The sequence below is a fragment of the Chiloscyllium plagiosum genome, unplaced genomic scaffold (genome assembly GCF_037043375.1).
Source record: "Chiloscyllium plagiosum isolate Xiang-an unplaced genomic scaffold, Cpla_swu_hap1 HiC_scaffold_51, whole genome shotgun sequence".
Lineage (NCBI taxonomy): Eukaryota > Metazoa > Chordata > Chondrichthyes > Orectolobiformes > Hemiscylliidae > Chiloscyllium > Chiloscyllium plagiosum.
The window spans coordinates 14,289,613-14,306,076 of NW_028270189.1; the positions used below are offsets into that span (position 1 = coordinate 14,289,613).

The following is a 16,464-nucleotide window of genomic DNA, read 5'->3' on the forward strand; positions in this document are numbered from 1 at the left end:
CTGCAGCGAATTGCACGGTTAAGGCAAAAAGGCAAGGAAAGTGTCATCTCGAACTGGCTCCGAGGTCAGAGCATCCTCACAATGCGATCTGTCGTTCACGGATTGTAATGCTACCTCCGGTTTTAGGGTGGAGAATATTCTTTGGGACTCTTATTCTGCAAAACAGACACAGTGACTGTAACTCTGCTGCGCGGTATGATGTGGAACACGGCCTGCTCAGCTTTGTGCATTTTCCCTGTAGTCCGGTGTGTTTCATGTTCCGTGTAAACGTGAAAGTTGTCCTGTTTCGAGCAATGGGTAAAATCATTCAGCAAAGCAAGAATCGAAATTGCAGTAATGTCAAGCAGCTCATGGTAATTTGACCAAATCATAACCGGTCGTATGTTCTCACTCACTCACAGATACGTTTGTAGTTGAAAAGATTCTGAGAAGATAGACTCAGCATACCATTGATAGTTGTCTGGATTGATGGGCTATCATTATCTGCTGCGAAATTGATATTGTAGACGGGCACATCCCAGCAGTTGTGCGCGTCGGAGAGGGATCGTGGAACCCTTTTCACGTGGCTTTGCACCGGTTGTTATGCAGGAGCACAAGTGGAAGTGCAAGAAAATGGGACGGCGCGGCTGGCTGGTAGTGTGGCCGAGCGGTCTAAGGCGCTGGATTAAGGCTCCAGTCTCGACAGAGGCGTGGGTTCGAATCCCACCGCTGCCATTTCTGCTGATGGTTTCCAACGTCGCAGCTTGTTAAAATGCTGTTTCGACTTCTGCTGCATTTCTGTTTAAAACCGAAGATAATTGGGTTTGCTTCCCGGGCAATTAACTGTGGTGTGGGAAAGTGCCGACTTTTCCGGTGTCTGTGCTGTCATGATCGTGTTCGCCTCCCGCGTGGAAAATCGCAAACAGCTCTGCTGTCCCAGGCAAGTTGAGCGTTTACTGGAACCGAATGGCGACTGTGATTTCATTGCTGTTGTGAAACAAAGTCCTGCGGTGGCACGACTCGTCGTTATTTTGTTTTATGGCCAATGGGAAAATCGTTCCAATGAATTGCGATGTCACATGTTATTGAATTTCTCCCATTTCCTTCATTTCCGTCCTGCGGACATCGGAAGGGAAAGGTAATCTAATCGAGTCTGTGATTGGTGAAATTCACTTTTTTATGGCCCATTCTTATTGTATTCTTTCTTTCTCTCTTTTCAGCATTGTCTGGGAAGTGGTGGTGCACTCAGGCTCCAGTATGTTTGAAAGAGCAGTTTGGAATTGCCCTGTTGTTAGTTGTGAGATTACTTTATGACTCATGACCCCGGCCTGTCTCACATTTTGCATTCATGCTCGCTGTGTCTGAAAATGCATTTGGTTTGCCAGTTTTGTTTGTGTTCCGTGTTAAATGCTTTCTGTTTTGCGATTCGCTCAATACATTACGAATTAACAGGGTTTCTGAGGTAACTTCCAGCTGCAAAAATCCTCAACTGAGAATCTGGGAAAATTTCCCGGAGTATGGTCAGTCGGAGCAAAAGTAAGGAAGTCGTTCGTTTCTGCAGTGTCTTACAACGCTACCTTTCCCGTGAGCAGTCGAACAGACTAAATGATTGTGCCACAGATTGCGACGACAAGCTCCGCTAAAAAGTAATCCTTTACAGCCGGTGTAAGCAACACAATGTTATTGGCGCACACCGCGTGGAAACAGATACTTCGGTGTATCTCGTCCATGCTCACCACATAGCCAAAATTAAAGAAGTCCCATGAAACAACGAGCGATTGGAAACAGAAAGGTGAAAGGTAAAATGGCTTCAACTTTCAGCGCTGGGTGCCACTGAGCCCTAGCAGTGGCGACTGCGTCTTGTTTCTGTAGTGTAGTGGTCATCACGTTCGCCTTACGCGCGAAAGGTCCCCAGTTCGAAACTGGGTAGAAACTGCTTTGTTCTTCAACTGCAGCCTTTTACATGGACAGGAGCGGAGTTTTCTTGCTTGCTTTCCCATCTGCAAACCTGCCTTCGAATTTGCTTGAACAAATCTGCTCTCGTAGTGAAATGTAATGCAACTCGATTTAATTACTGTGCAAAGCATTGTAAAGTTTTTCTCCAACCTGATTGTGATCATATGCCATTCTGTTTGAGAGTGTAGTTATCGCCTTCTGATCCTTCCACGAAAAGCAGTACCGCACTTGCATTCCTTGCGCAGGCGGCCCGTTTCCAAGACAGGGAAGAAGCTGATGCGCTGGTGTCACAGCGCACCGCGGATTCCTGAACTAGTGTGTCTGTCAAATGTACCCCCAAAGTCGTCTATGAAGGATATCATTTGGAAGCTGTCTGTCGTTATTCAACGTGCGTGAGTTGTTACCAGAGGTCCTGAATCATGTTTTGGAGCAGTTCGCACGTTCGTGGCTCATTCAATTAGTAACAGCAATGAAAGAAATTACACTCTCAGAGGAACCTCTGGACCTGTGCTTTGATAGCGACCCGAGATCTAACCACGTTGGAACTGAAACGGAGGAATCGACAGAGAGGCTAAAGAATGACGTCGCATCCATTTGGTTTTCTTTAAATCACTGACGAGCAGGAAAATGTAAACTGGGAGGGCGAGTGGGGAAGTGAGGCAGTTGCAGCTCTGGTGAAATTCCTTCTTTGTGATTCACTCAGCAACCAGAGACGTGTGAAGGTGACTCAGGCGTGAGAGCTCTTCGCATCGAGAACAAAAAAGCACTCAAGGGCAGTTAGCACCTCTTCCGGAGTGGGGGTGGGGTGAGCTAATTACCTTTTGACTTCTGTTACTATGTTCAGAAACTGCCTTTTAGATTGATGTGAACAGAAACTGCATGTCTAATAAGCACCGTGGAGTTTAGCAAAATTTATTGAGTCGCTTCTCGTCGACTCAGTTGGTATCTATGTGGCTCATATCCAGGTGTGAACATCTCTGCAGCGAATTGCACGGTTAAGGCAAAAAGGCAAGGAAAGTGTCATCTCGAACTGGCTCCGAGGTCAGAGCATCCTCACAATGCGATCTGTCGTTCACGGATTGTAATGCTACCTCCGGTTTTAGGGTGGAGAATATTCTTTGGGACTCTTATTCTGCAAAACAGACACAGTGACTGTAACTGTGCTGCGCGGTATGATTTGGAACACGGCCTGCTCAGCTTTGTGCATTTTCCCTGTAGTCCGGTGTGTTTCATGTTCCGTGTTAACGTGAAAGTTGTCCTGTTTCGAGCAATGGGTAAAATCATTCAGCAAAGCAAGAATCGAAATTGCAGTAATGTCAAGCAGCTCATGGTAATTTGACCAAATCATAACCGATCGTATGTTCTCACTCACTCACAGATACGTTTGTAGTTGAAAAGATTCTGAGAAGATAGACACAGCTTGCCATTGATAGTTGTCTGGATTGATGGGCTATCATTATCTGCTGCGAAATTGATATTGTAGACGGGCACATCCTAGCAGTTGTGCGAGTCGGAGAGGGATCATGGAACCCTTTTCACGTGGCTTTGCATCGGTTGTTATGCAGGAGCACAATTGGAAGTGCAAGAAAATGGGGCGGCGCGGCTGGCTGGTAGTGTGGCCGAGCGGTCTAAGGCGCTGGATTAAGGCTCCAGTCTCGACAGAGGCGTGGGTTCGAATCCCACCGCTGCCATTTCTGCTGATCGTTTCCAACGTCGCAGCTTGTTAAAATGCTGTTTCGACTCCTGCTGCATTTCTGTTTAAAACCGAAGAAAATTGGGTTTGCTTCCCGGGCAATTAACTGTGGTGTGGGAAAGTGCCGACTTTTCCGGTGTCTGTGCTGTCATGATCGTGTTCGCCTCCCGCGTGGAAAATCGCAAACAGCTCTGCTGTCCCAGGCAAGTTGAGCGTTTACTGGAACCGAATGGCGACTGTGATTTCATTGCTGTTGTGAAACAAAGTCCTGCGGTGGCACGACTCGTCGTTATTTTGTTTTATGGCCAATGGGAAAATCGTTCCAATGAATTGCGATGTCACATGTTATTGAATTTCTCCCATTTCCTTCATTTCCGTCCTGCGGACATCGGAAGGGAAAGGTAATCTAATCGAGTCCGTGATTGGTGAAATTCACTTTTTTATGGCCCATTCTTATTGTATTCTTTCTTTCTCTCTTTTCAGCATTGTCTGGGAAGTGGTGGTGCACTCAGGCACCAGTATATTTGAAAGAGCAGTTTGGAATTGCCCTGTTGTTAGTTGGGAGATTACTTTATGACTCATGCCCCCGGCCTGTCTCACATTTTGCATTCATGCTCGCTGTGTCTGAAAATGCATTTGGTTTGCCAGTTTTGTTTGTGTTCCGTGTTAAATGCTTTCTGTTTTGCGATTCGCTCAATACATTACGAATTAACAGGGTTTCTGAGGTAACTTCCAGCTGCAAAAATCCTCAACTGAGAATCTGGGAAAATTTCCCGGAGTATGGTCAGTCGGAGCAAAAGTAAGGAAGTCGTTCGATTCTGCAGTGTCTTACAACGCTACCTTTCCCGTGAGCAGTCGAACAGACTAAATGATTGTGCCACAGATTGCGACGGCAAGCTCCGCTAAAAAGTAATCCTTTACAGCCGGTGTAAGCAACACAATGTTATTGGCGCACACCGCGTGGAAACAGATACTTCGGTGTATCTCGTCCATGCTCACCACATAGCCAAAATTAAAGAAGTCCCATTAAACAACGAGCGATTGGAAACAGAAAGGTGAAAGGTAAAATGGCTTCAACTTTCAGCGCTGGGTGCCACTGAGCCCTAGCAGTGGCGACTGCGCCTTGTTTCTGTAGTGTAGTGGTCATCACGTTCGCCTTACGCGCGAAAGGTCCCCAGTTCGAAACTGAGCAGAAACTGCTTTGTTCTTCAAGTGCAGCATTTTACATGGACAGGAGCGGAGTTTTCTTGCTTGCTTTCCCATCTGCAAACCTGCCTTCGAATTTGCTTGAACAAATCTGCTCTCGTAGTGAAATGTAATGCAACTCGATTTAATTACTGTGCAAAGCATTGTAAAGTTTTTCTCCAACCTGATTGTGATCATATGCCATTCTGTTTGAGAGTGTAGTTATCGCCTTCTGATCCTTCCACGAAAAGCAGTACCGCACTTGCATTCCTTGCGCAGGCGGCCCGTTTCCAAGACAGGGAAGAAGCTGATGCGCTGGTGTCACAGCGCACCGCGGATTCCTGAACTAGTGTGTCTGTCAAATGTACCCCCAAAGTCGTCTATGAAGGACATCATTTGGAAGCTGTCTGTCGTTATTCAACGTGCGTGAGTTGTTACCAGAGGTCCTGAATCATGTTTTGGAGCAGTTCGCACGTTCGTGGCTCATTCAATTAGCAACAGCAATGAAAGAAATTACACTCTCAGAGGAACCTCTGGACCTGTGCTTTGATAGCGCCCCGAGATCTAACCACGTTGGAACTGAAACGGAGGAATCGACAGAGAGGCTACAGAATGACATCGCATCCATTTGGTTTTCTTTAAATCACTGACGAGCAGGAAAATGTAAACTGGGAGGGCGAGTGGGGAAGTGAGGCAGTTGCAGCTCTGGTGAAATTCCTTCTTTGTGATTCACTCAGCAACCAGAGACGTGTGAAGGTGACTCAGGCGTGAGAGCTCTTCACATCGAGAACAAAAAAGCACTCAAGGGCAGTTAGCACCTCTTCCGGAGTGGGGGTGGGGTGAGCTAATTATCTTTTGACTTCTGTTACTATGTTCAGAAACTGCCTTTTAGATTGATGTGAACAGAAACTGCATGTCTAATAAGCACCGTGGAGTTTAGCAAAATTTATTGAGTCGCTTCTCGTCGACTCAGTTGGTATCCATGTGGCTCATATCCAGGTGTGAACATCTCTGCAGCGAATTGCACGGTTAAGGCAAAAAGGCAAGGAAAGTGTCATCTCGAACTGGCTCCGAGGTCAGAGCATCCTCACAATGCGATCTGTCGTTCACGGATTGTAATGCTACCTCCGGTTTTAGGGTGGAGAATATTCTTTGGGACTCTTATTCTGCAAAACAGACACAGTGACTGTAACTATGCTGCGCGGTATGATGTGGAACACGGCCTGCTCAGCTTTGTGCATTTTCCCTGTAGTCCGGTGTGTTTCATGTTCCGTGTAAACGTGAAAGTTGTCCTGTTTCGAGCAATGGGTAAAATCATTCAGCAAAGCAAGAATCGAAATTGCAGTAATGTCAAGCAGCTCATGGTAATTTGAACAAATCATAACCGGTCGTATGTTCTCACTCACTCACAGATACGTTTGTAGTTGAAAAGATGCTGAGAAGATAGACTCAGCTTGCCATTGATAGTTGTCTGGATTGATGGGCTATCATTATCTGCTGCGAAATTGATATTGTAGACGGGCACATCCCAGCAGTTGTGCGAGTCGGAGAGGGATCATGGAACCCTTTTCACGTGGCTTTGCATCGGTTGTTATGCAGGAGCACAATTGGAAGTGCAAGAAAATGGGGCGGAGCGGCTGGCTGGTAGTGTGGCCGAGCGGTCTAAGGCGCTGGATTAAGGTTCCAGTCTCGACAGAGGTGAGTGTTCGAATCCCACCGCTGCCATTTCTGCTGACCGTTTCCAACGTCGCAGCTTGTTAAAATGCTATTTCGACTCCTGCTGCATTTCTGTTAAAAACCGAAGAAAAATGGGTTTGCTTTCCGGGCAATTAACTGTGGAGTGGGAAAGTGCCGACTTTTCCGGTGTCTGTGCTGTCATGATCGTGTTCGCCTCCCGCGTGGAAAATCGCAAACAGCTCTGCTGTGCCAGGCAAGTTGAGCGTTTACTGGAACCGAATGGCGACTGTTATTTCATTGCTGTTGTGAAACAAAGTCCTGCGGTGGCACCACTCGTCGTTATTTTGTTTTATGGCCAATGGGAAAATCGTTCCAATGAATTGCGATGTCACATGTTATTGAATTTCTCCCATTTCCTTCATTTCTGTCCTGGAGACATCGGAAGGGAAAGGTAACCTAATCGAGACTGTGATTGGTGAAATTCACTTTTTATGGCCCATTCTTATTGTATTCTTTCTTTCTCTCTTTTCAGCATTGTCTGGGAAGTGGTGGTGCACTCAGGCTCCTGTATGTTTGAAAGAGCAGTTTGGAATTGCCCTGTTGTTAGTTGTGAGATTACTTAATGACTCATGCCCCCGGCCTGTCTCACATTTTGCATTCATGCTCGCTGTGTCTGAAAATGCATTTGGTTTGCCAGTTTTGTGTGTGTTCCATGTTAAATGCTTTCTGTTTTGCGATTCGCTCAATACATTACGAATTAACAGGGTTTCTGATGTAACTTCCAGCTGCAAAAATCCTCAACTGAGAATCTGGGAAAATTTCAAAGAGTATGGTCAGTCGGAGCAAAAGTGAGGAAGTCGTTCGTTTCTGCAGTGTCTTACAACGCTACCTTTCCCGTGAGCAGTCGAACAGACTAAATGATTGTGCCACAGATTGCGACGGCAAGCTCCGCTAAAAAGTAATCCTTTACAGCCGGTGTAAGCAACACAATGTTATTGGCGCACACCGCGTGGAAACAGATACTTCGGTGTATCTCGTCCATGCTCACCACATAGCCAAAATTAAAGAAGTCCCATTAAACAACGAGCGATTGGAAACAGAAAGGTGAAAGGTAAAATGGCTTCAACTTTCAGCGCTGGGTGCCACTGAGCACTAGCAGTGGCGACTGCGCCTTGTTTCTGTAGTATAGTGGTCAGCATGTTCGCCTTACGCGCGAAAGGTCCCCAGTTCGAAACTGGGCAGAAACTGCTTTGTTCTTCAACTGCAGCATTTTACATGGACAGGAGCGGAGTTTTCTTGCTTGCTTTCCCATCTGCAAACCTGCCTTCGAATTTGCTTGAACAAATCTGCTCTCGTAGTGAAATGTAATGCAACTCGATTTAATTACTGTGCAAAGCATTGTAAAGTTTTTCTCCAACCTGATTGTGATCATATGCCATTCTGTTTGAGAGTGTAGTTTTCGCCTTCTGATCCTTCCACGAAAAGCAGTACCGCACTTGCATTCCTTGCGCAGGTGGCCCGTTTCCAAGACAGGGAAGAAGCTGATGCGCTGGTGTCACAGCGCACCGCGGATTCCTGAACTAGTGTGTCTGTCAAATGTACCCCCAAAGTCGTCTATGAAGGACATCATTTGGAAGCTGTCTGTCGTTATTCAACGTGCGTGAGTTGTTACCAGAGGTCCTGAATCATGTTTTGGAGCAGTTCGCACGTTAGTGGCTCATTCAATTAGCAACAGCAATGAAAGAAATTACACTCTCAGAGGAACTTCTGGACCTGTGCTTTGATAGCGCCCCGAGATCTAACCACGTTGGAACTGAAACGGAGGAATCGACAGAGAGGCTACAGAATGACATCGCATCCATTTGGTTTTCTTTAAATCACTGACGAGCAGGAAAATGTAAACTGGGAGGGCGAGTGGGGAAGTGAGGCAGTTGCAGCTCTGGTGAAATTCCTTCTTTGTGATTCACTCAGCAACCAGAGACGTGTGAAGGTGACTCAGGCGTGAGAGCTCTTCACATCGAGAACAAAAAAGCACTCAAGGGCAGTTAGCACCTCTTCCGGAGTGGGGGTGGGGTGAGCTAATTACCTTTTGACTTCTGTTACTATGTTCAGAAACTGCCTTTTAGATTGATGTGAACAGAAACTGCATTTCTAATAAGCACCGTGGAGTTTAGCAAAATTTATTGAGTCGCTTCTCGTCGACTCAGTTGGTATCCATGTGGCTCATATCCAGGTGTGAACATCTCTGCAGCGAATTGCACGGTTAAGGCAAAAAGGCAAGGAAAGTGTCATCTCGAACTGGCTCCGAGGTCAGAGCATCCTCACAATGCGATCTGTCGTTCACGGATTGTAATGCTACCTCCGGTTTTAGGGTGGAGAATATTCTTTGGGACTCTTATTCTGCAAAACAGACACAGTGACTGTAACTATGCTGCGCGGTATGATGTGGAACACGGCCTGCTCAGCTTTGTGCATTTTCCCTGTAGTCCGGTGTGTTTCATGTTCCGTGTAAACGTGAAAGTTGTCCTGTTTCGAGCAATGGGTAAAATCATTCAGCAAAGCAAGAATCGAAATTGCAGTAATGTCAAGCAGCTCATGGTAATTTGACCAAATCATAACCGATCGTATGTTCTCACTCACTCACAGATACGTTTGTAGTTGAAAAGATGCTGAGAAGATAGACTCAGCTTGCCATTGATAGTTGTCTGGATTGATGGGCTATCATTATCTGCTGCGAAATTGATATTGTAGACGGGCACATCCCAGCAGTTGTGCGAGTCGGAGAGGGATCATGGAACCCTTTTCACGTGGCTTTGCATCGGTTGTTATGCAGGAGCACAATTGGAAGTGCAAGAAAATGGGGCGGAGCGGCTGGCTGGTAGTGTGGCCGAGCGGTCTAAGGCGCTGGATTAAGGTTCCAGTCTCGACAGAGGTGAGTGTTCGAATCCCACCGCTGCCATTTCTGCTGACCGTTTCCAACGTCGCAGCTTGTTAAAATGCTATTTCGACTCCTGCTGCATTTCTGTTAAAAACCGAAGAAAAATGGGTTTGCTTTCCGGGCAATTAACTGTGGAGTGGGAAAGTGCCGACTTTTCCGGTGTCTGTGCTGTCATGATCGTGTTCGCCTCCCGCGTGGAAAATCGCAAACAGCTCTGCTGTCCCAGGCAAGTTGAGCGTTTACTGGAACCGAATGGCGACTGTTATTTCATTGCTGTTGTGAAACAAAGTCCTGCGGTGGCACCACTCGTCGTTATTTTGTTTTATGGCCAATGGGAAAATCGTTCCAATGAATTGCGATGTCACATGTTATTGAATTTCTCCCATTTCCTTCATTTCTGTCCTGGAGACATCGGAAGGGAAAGGTAACCTAATCGAGACTGTGATTGGTGAAATTCACTTTTTATGGCCCATTCTTATTGTATTCTTTCTTTCTCTCTTTTCAGCATTGTCTGGGAAGTGGTGGTGCACTCAGGCTCCAGTATGTTTGAAAGAGCAGTTTGGAATTGCCCTGTTGTTAGTTGTGAGATTACTTAATGACTCATGCCCCCGGCCTGTCTCACATTTTGCATTCATGCTCGCTGTGTCTGAAAATGCATTTGGTTTGCCAGTTTTGTGTGTGTTCCATGTTAAATGCTTTCTGTTTTGCGATTCGCTCAATACATTACGAATTAACAGGGTTTCTGATGTAACTTCCAGCTGCAAAAATCCTCAACTGAGAATCTGGGAAAATTTCAAAGAGTATGGTCAGTCGGAGCAAAAGTGAGGAAGTCGTTCGTTTCTGCAGTGTCTTACAACGCTACCTTTCCCGTGAGCAGTCGAACAGACTAAATGATTGTGCCACAGATTGCGACGGCAAGCTCCGCTAAAAAGTAATCCTTTACAGCCGGTGTAAGCAACACAATGTTATTGGCGCACACCGCGTGGAAACAGATACTTCGGTGTATCTCGTCCATGCTCACCACATAGCCAAAATTAAAGAAGTCCCATTAAACAACGAGCGATTGGAAACAGAAAGGTGAAAGGTAAAATGGCTTCAACTTTCAGCGCTGGGTGCCACTGAGCCCTAGCAGTGGCGACTGCGCCTTGTTTCTGTAGTATAGTGGTCAGCACGTTCGCCTTACGCGCGAAAGGTCCCCAGTTCGAAACTGGGCAGAAACTGCTTTGTTCTTCAACTGCAGCATTTTACATGGACAGGAGCGGAGTTTTCTTGCTTGCTTTCCCATCTGCAAACCTGCCTTCGAATTTGCTTGAACAAATCTGCTCTCGTAGTGAAATGTAATGCAACTCGATTTAATTACTGTGCAAAGCATTGTAAAGTTTTTCTCCAACCTGATTGTGATCATATGCCATTCTGTTTGAGAGTGTAGTTATCGCCTTCTGATCCTTCCACGAAAAGCAGTACCGCACTTGCATTCCTTGCGCAGGCGGCCCGTTTCCAAGACAGGGAAGAAGCTGATGCGCTGGTGTCACAGCGCACCGCGGATTCCTGAACTAGTGTGTCTGTCAAATGTACCCCCAAAGTCGTCTATGAAGGACATCATTTGGAAGCTGTCTGTCGTTATTCAACGTGCGTGAGTTGTTACCAGAGGTCCTGAATCATGTTTTGGAGCAGTTCGCACGTTAGTGGCTCATTCAATTAGCAACAGCAATGAAAGAAATTACACTCTCAGAGGAACTTCTGGACCTGTGCTTTGATAGCGCCCCGAGATCTAACCACGTTGGAACTGAAACGGAGGAATCGACAGAGAGGCTACAGAATGACATCGCATCCATTTGGTTTTCTTTAAATCACTGACGAGCAGGAAAATGTAAACTGGGAGGGCGAGTGGGGAAGTGAGGCAGTTGCAGCTCTGGTGAAATTCCTTCTTTGTGATTCACTCAGCAACCAGAGACGTGTGAAGGTGACTCAGGCGTGAGAGCTCTTCACATCGAGAACAAAAAAGCACTCAAGGGCAGTTAGCACCTCTTCCGGAGTGGGGGTGGGGTGAGCTAATTACCTTTTGACTTCTGTTACTATGTTCAGAAACTGCCTTTTAGATTGATGTGAACAGAAACTGCATTTCTAATAAGCACCGTGGAGTTTAGCAAAATTTATTGAGTCGCTTCTCGTCGACTCAGTTGGTATCCATGTGGCTCATATCCAGGTGTGAACATCTCTGCAGCGAATTGCACGGTTAAGGCAAAAAGGCAAGGAAAGTGTCATCTCGAACTGGCTCCGAGGTCAGAGCATCCTCACAATGCGATCTGTCGTTCACGGATTGTAATGCTACCTCCGGTTTTAGGGTGGAGAATATTCTTTGGGACTCTTATTCTGCAAAACAGACACAGTGACTGTAACTATGCTGCGCGGTATGATGTGGAACACGGCCTGCTCAGCTTTGTGCATTTTCCCTGTAGTCCGGTGTGTTTCATGTTCCGTGTAAACGTGAAAGTTGTCCTGTTTCGAGCAATGGGTAAAATCATTCAGCAAAGCAAGAATCGAAATTGCAGTAATGTCAAGCAGCTCATGGTAATTTGACCAAATCATAACCGATCGTATGTTCTCACTCACTCACAGATACGTTTGTAGTTGAAAAGATGCTGAGAAGATAGACTCAGCTTGCCATTGATAGTTGTCTGGATTGATGGGCTATCATTATCTGCTGCGAAATTGATATTGTAGACGGGCACATCCCAGCAGTTGTGCGAGTCGGAGAGGGATCATGGAACCCTTTTCACGTGGCTTTGCATCGGTTGTTATGCAGGAGCACAATTGGAAGTGCAAGAAAATGGGGCGGAGCGGCTGGCTGGTAGTGTGGCCGAGCGGTCTAAGGCGCTGGATTAAGGTTCCAGTCTCGACAGAGGTGAGTGTTCGAATCCCACCGCTGCCATTTCTGCTGACCGTTTCCAACGTCGCAGCTTGTTAAAATGCTATTTCGACTCCTGCTGCATTTCTGTTAAAAACCGAAGAAAAATGGGTTTGCTTTCCGGGCAATTAACTGTGGAGTGGGAAAGTGCCGACTTTTCCGGTGTCTGTGCTGTCATGATCGTGTTCGCCTCCCGCGTGGAAAATCGCAAACAGCTCTGCTGTCCCAGGCAAGTTGAGCGTTTACTGGAACCGAATGGCGACTGTTATTTCATTGCTGTTGTGAAACAAAGTCCTGCGGTGGCACCACTCGTCGTTATTTTGTTTTATGGCCAATGGGAAAATCGTTCCAATGAATTGCGATGTCACATGTTATTGAATTTCTCCCGTTTCCTTCATTTCTGTCCTGGAGACATCGGAAGGGAAAGGTAACCTAATCGAGACTGTGATTGGTGAAATTCACTTTTTATGGCCCATTCTTATTGTATTCTTTCTTTCTCTCTTTTCAGCATTGTCTGGGAAGTGGTGGTGCACTCAGGCTCCAGTATGTTTGAAAGAGCAGTTTGGAATTGCCCTGTTGTTAGTTGTGAGATTACTTAATGACTCATGCCCCCGGCCTGTCTCACATTTTGCATTCATGCTCGCTGTGTCTGAAAATGCATTTGGTTTGCCAGTTTTGTGTGTGTTCCATGTTAAATGCTTTCTGTTTTGCGATTCGCTCAATACATTACGAATTAACAGGGTTTCTGATGTAACTTCCAGCTGCAAAAATCCTCAACTGAGAATCTGGGAAAATTTCAAAGAGTATGGTCAGTCGGAGCAAAAGTGAGGAAGTCGTTCGTTTCTGCAGTGTCTTACAACGCTACCTTTCCCGTGAGCAGTCGAACAGACTAAATGATTGTGCCACAGATTGCGACGGCAAGCTCCGCTAAAAAGTAATCCTTTACAGCCGGTGTAAGCAACACAATGTTATTGGCGCACACCGCGTGGAAACAGATACTTCGGTGTATCTCGTCCATGCTCACCACATAGCCAAAATTAAAGAAGTCCCATTAAACAACGAGCGATTGGAAACAGAAAGGTGAAAGGTAAAATGGCTTCAACTTTCAGCGCTGGGTGCCACTGAGCCCTAGCAGTGGCGACTGCGCCTTGTTTCTGTAGTATAGTGGTCAGCACGTTCGCCTTACGCGCGAAAGGTCCCCAGTTCGAAACTGGGCAGAAACTGCTTTGTTCTTCAACTGCAGCATTTTACATGGACAGGAGCGGAGTTTTCTTGCTTGCTTTCCCATCTGCAAACCTGCCTTCGAATTTGCTTGAACAAATCTGCTCTCGTAGTGAAATGTAATGCAACTCGATTTAATTACTGTGCAAAGCATTGTAAAGTTTTTCTCCAACCTGATTGTGATCATATGCCATTCTGTTTGAGAGTGTAGTTATCGCCTTCTGATCCTTCCACGAAAAGCAGTACCGCACTTGCATTCCTTGCGCAGGCGGCCCGTTTCCAAGACAGGGAAGAAGCTGATGCGCTGGTGTCACAGCGCACCGCGGATTCCTGAACTAGTGTGTCTGTCAAATGTACCCCCAAAGTCGTCTATGAAGGACATCATTTGGAAGCTGTCTGTCGTTATTCAACGTGCGTGAGTTGTTACCAGAGGTCCTGAATCATGTTTTGGAGCAGTTCGCACGTTAGTGGCTCATTCAATTAGCAACAGCAATGAAAGAAATTATACTCTCAGAGGAACTTCTGGACCTGTGCTTTGATAGCGCCCCGAGATCTAACCACGTTGGAACTGAAACGGAGGAATCGACAGAGAGGCTACAGAATGACATCGCATCCATTTGGTTTTCTTTAAATCACTGACGAGCAGGAAAATGTAAACTGGGAGGGCGAGTGGGGAAGTGAGGCAGTTGCAGCTCTGGTGAAATTCCTTCTTTGTGATTCACTCAGCAACCAGAGACGTGTGAAGGTGACTCAGGCGTGAGAGCTCTTCACATCGAGAACAAAAAAGCACTCAAGGGCAGTTAGCACCTCTTCCGGAGTGGGGGTGGGGTGAGCTAATTACGTTTTGACTTCTGTTACTATGTTCAGAAAGTGCCTTTTACATTGATGTGAACAGAAACTGCATTTCTAATAAGCACCGTGGAGTTTAGCAAAATTTATTGAGTCGCTTCTCGTCGACTCAGTTGGTATCCATGTGGCTCATATCCAGGTGTGAACATCTCTGCAGCGAATTGCACGGTTAAGGCAAAAAGGCAAGGAAAGTGTCATCTCGAACTGGCTCCGAGGTCAGAGCATCCTCACAATGCGATCTGTCGTTCACGGATTGTAATGCTACCTCCGGTTTTAGGGTGGAGAATATTCTTTGGGACTCTTATTCTGCAAAACAGACACAGTGACTGTAACTATGCTGCGCGGTATGATGTGGAACACGGCCTGCTCAGCTTTGTGCATTTTCCCTGTAGTCCGGTGTGTTTCATGTTCCGTGTAAACGTGAAAGTTGTCCTGTTTCGAGCAATGGGTAAAATCATTCAGCAAAGCAAGAATCGAAATTGCAGTAATGTCAAGCAGCTCATGGTAATTTGACCAAATCATAACCGATCGTATGTTCTCACTCACTCACAGATACGTTTGTAGTTGAAAAGATTCTGAGAAGATCGACTCAGCTTGCCATTGATAGTTGTCTGGATTGATGGGCTATCATTATCTGCTGCGAAATTGATATTGTAGACGGGCACATCCCAGCAGTTGTGCGAGTCGGAGAGGGATCATGGAACCCTTTTCACGTGGCTTTGCATCGGTTGTTATGCAGGAGCACAATTGGAAGTGCAAGAAAATGGGGCGGCGCGGCCGGCTGGTAGTGTGGCCGAGCGGTCTAAGGCGCTGGATTAAGGCTCCAGTCTCGACAGAGGCGTGTGTTCGAATCCCACCGCTTCCATTTCTGCTGATCGTTTCCAACGTCGCAGCTTGTTAGAATGCTGTTTCGACTCCTGCTGCATTTCTGTTTAAAACCGAAGAAAATTGGGTTTGCCTCCCGGGCAATTAACTGTGGTGTGGGAAAGTGCCGACATTTCCGGTGTCTGTGCTGTCATGATCGTGTTCGCCTCCCGCGTGGAAAATCGCAAACAGCTCTGCTGTCCCAGGCAAGTTGAGCGTTTACTGGAACCGAATGGCGACTGTGATTTCATTGCTGTTGTGAAACAAAGTCCTGCGGTGGCACCACTCGTCGTTATTTTGTTTTATGGCCAATGGGAAAATCGTTCCAATGAATTGCGATGTCACATGTTATTGAATTTCTCCCATTTCCTTCATTTCCGTCCTGCGGACATCGGAAGGGAAAGGTAATCTAATCGAGTCTGTGATTGGTGAAATTCACTTTTTTTATGGCCCATTCTTATTATATTCTTTCTTTCTCTCTTTTCAGCATTGTCTGGGAAGTGGTGGTGCACTCAGGCTCCAGTATGTTTGAAAGAGCAGTTTGGAATTGCCCTGTTGTTAGTTGTGAGATTACTTTATGACTCATGCCCCCGGCCTGTCTCACAGTTTGCATTCATGCTCGCTGTGTCTGAAAATGCATTTGGTTTGCCAGTTTTGTTTGTGTTCCGTGTGAAATGCTTTCTGTTTTGCGATTCGCTCAATACATTACGAATTAACAGAGTTTCTGAGGTAACTTCCAGCTGCAAAAATCCTCAACTGAGAATCTGGGAAAATTTCAAAGAGTATGGTCAGTCGGAGCAAAAGTGAGGAAGTCGTTCGTTTCTGCAGTGTCTTACAACGCTACCTTTCCCGTGAGCAGTCGAACAGACTAAATGATTGTGCCACAGATTGCGACGGCAAACTCCGCTAAAAAGTGATCCTTTAAAGCCGGTGTAAGCAACACAATGTTATTGGGCACACCGCGTGGAAACAGATACTTCGGTGTATCTCGTCCATGCTCACCACATAGCCAAAATTAAACAAGTGCCGTTCCCCAGCATTTGGCCCCAATCCCTCTAAACCCATCCTATCCAGAAACTCATCCGATTATCTTTGCAATTTTCTGAGTGTAATAGCCTCCTCCACTTGCTCTGGCAGCTCATTCCAAACACGCACAACCTTCTGCGTGGGAAATGTGCCTCAGATCCTTTGTCA

The 16,464-nt window shown here is 46.3% G+C and overlaps 2 non-coding genes across 2 annotated transcripts; both read left to right on the forward strand.

Annotated features, from left to right (window-relative positions):
• Positions 1 to 632: 632 nt before the first annotated feature.
• On the forward strand, positions 633 to 714 carry trnal-aag (transfer RNA leucine (anticodon AAG)). The gene has a single exon. It is a non-coding gene; the product is annotated as a tRNA-Leu (tRNA).
• Positions 715 to 3,544: 2,830 nt separating this feature from the next.
• Positions 3,545 to 3,626, forward strand: trnal-aag (transfer RNA leucine (anticodon AAG)). Its single transcript has one exon. It is a non-coding gene; the product is annotated as a tRNA-Leu (tRNA).
• The last annotated feature ends 12,838 nt before the right edge of the window (positions 3,627 to 16,464 follow it).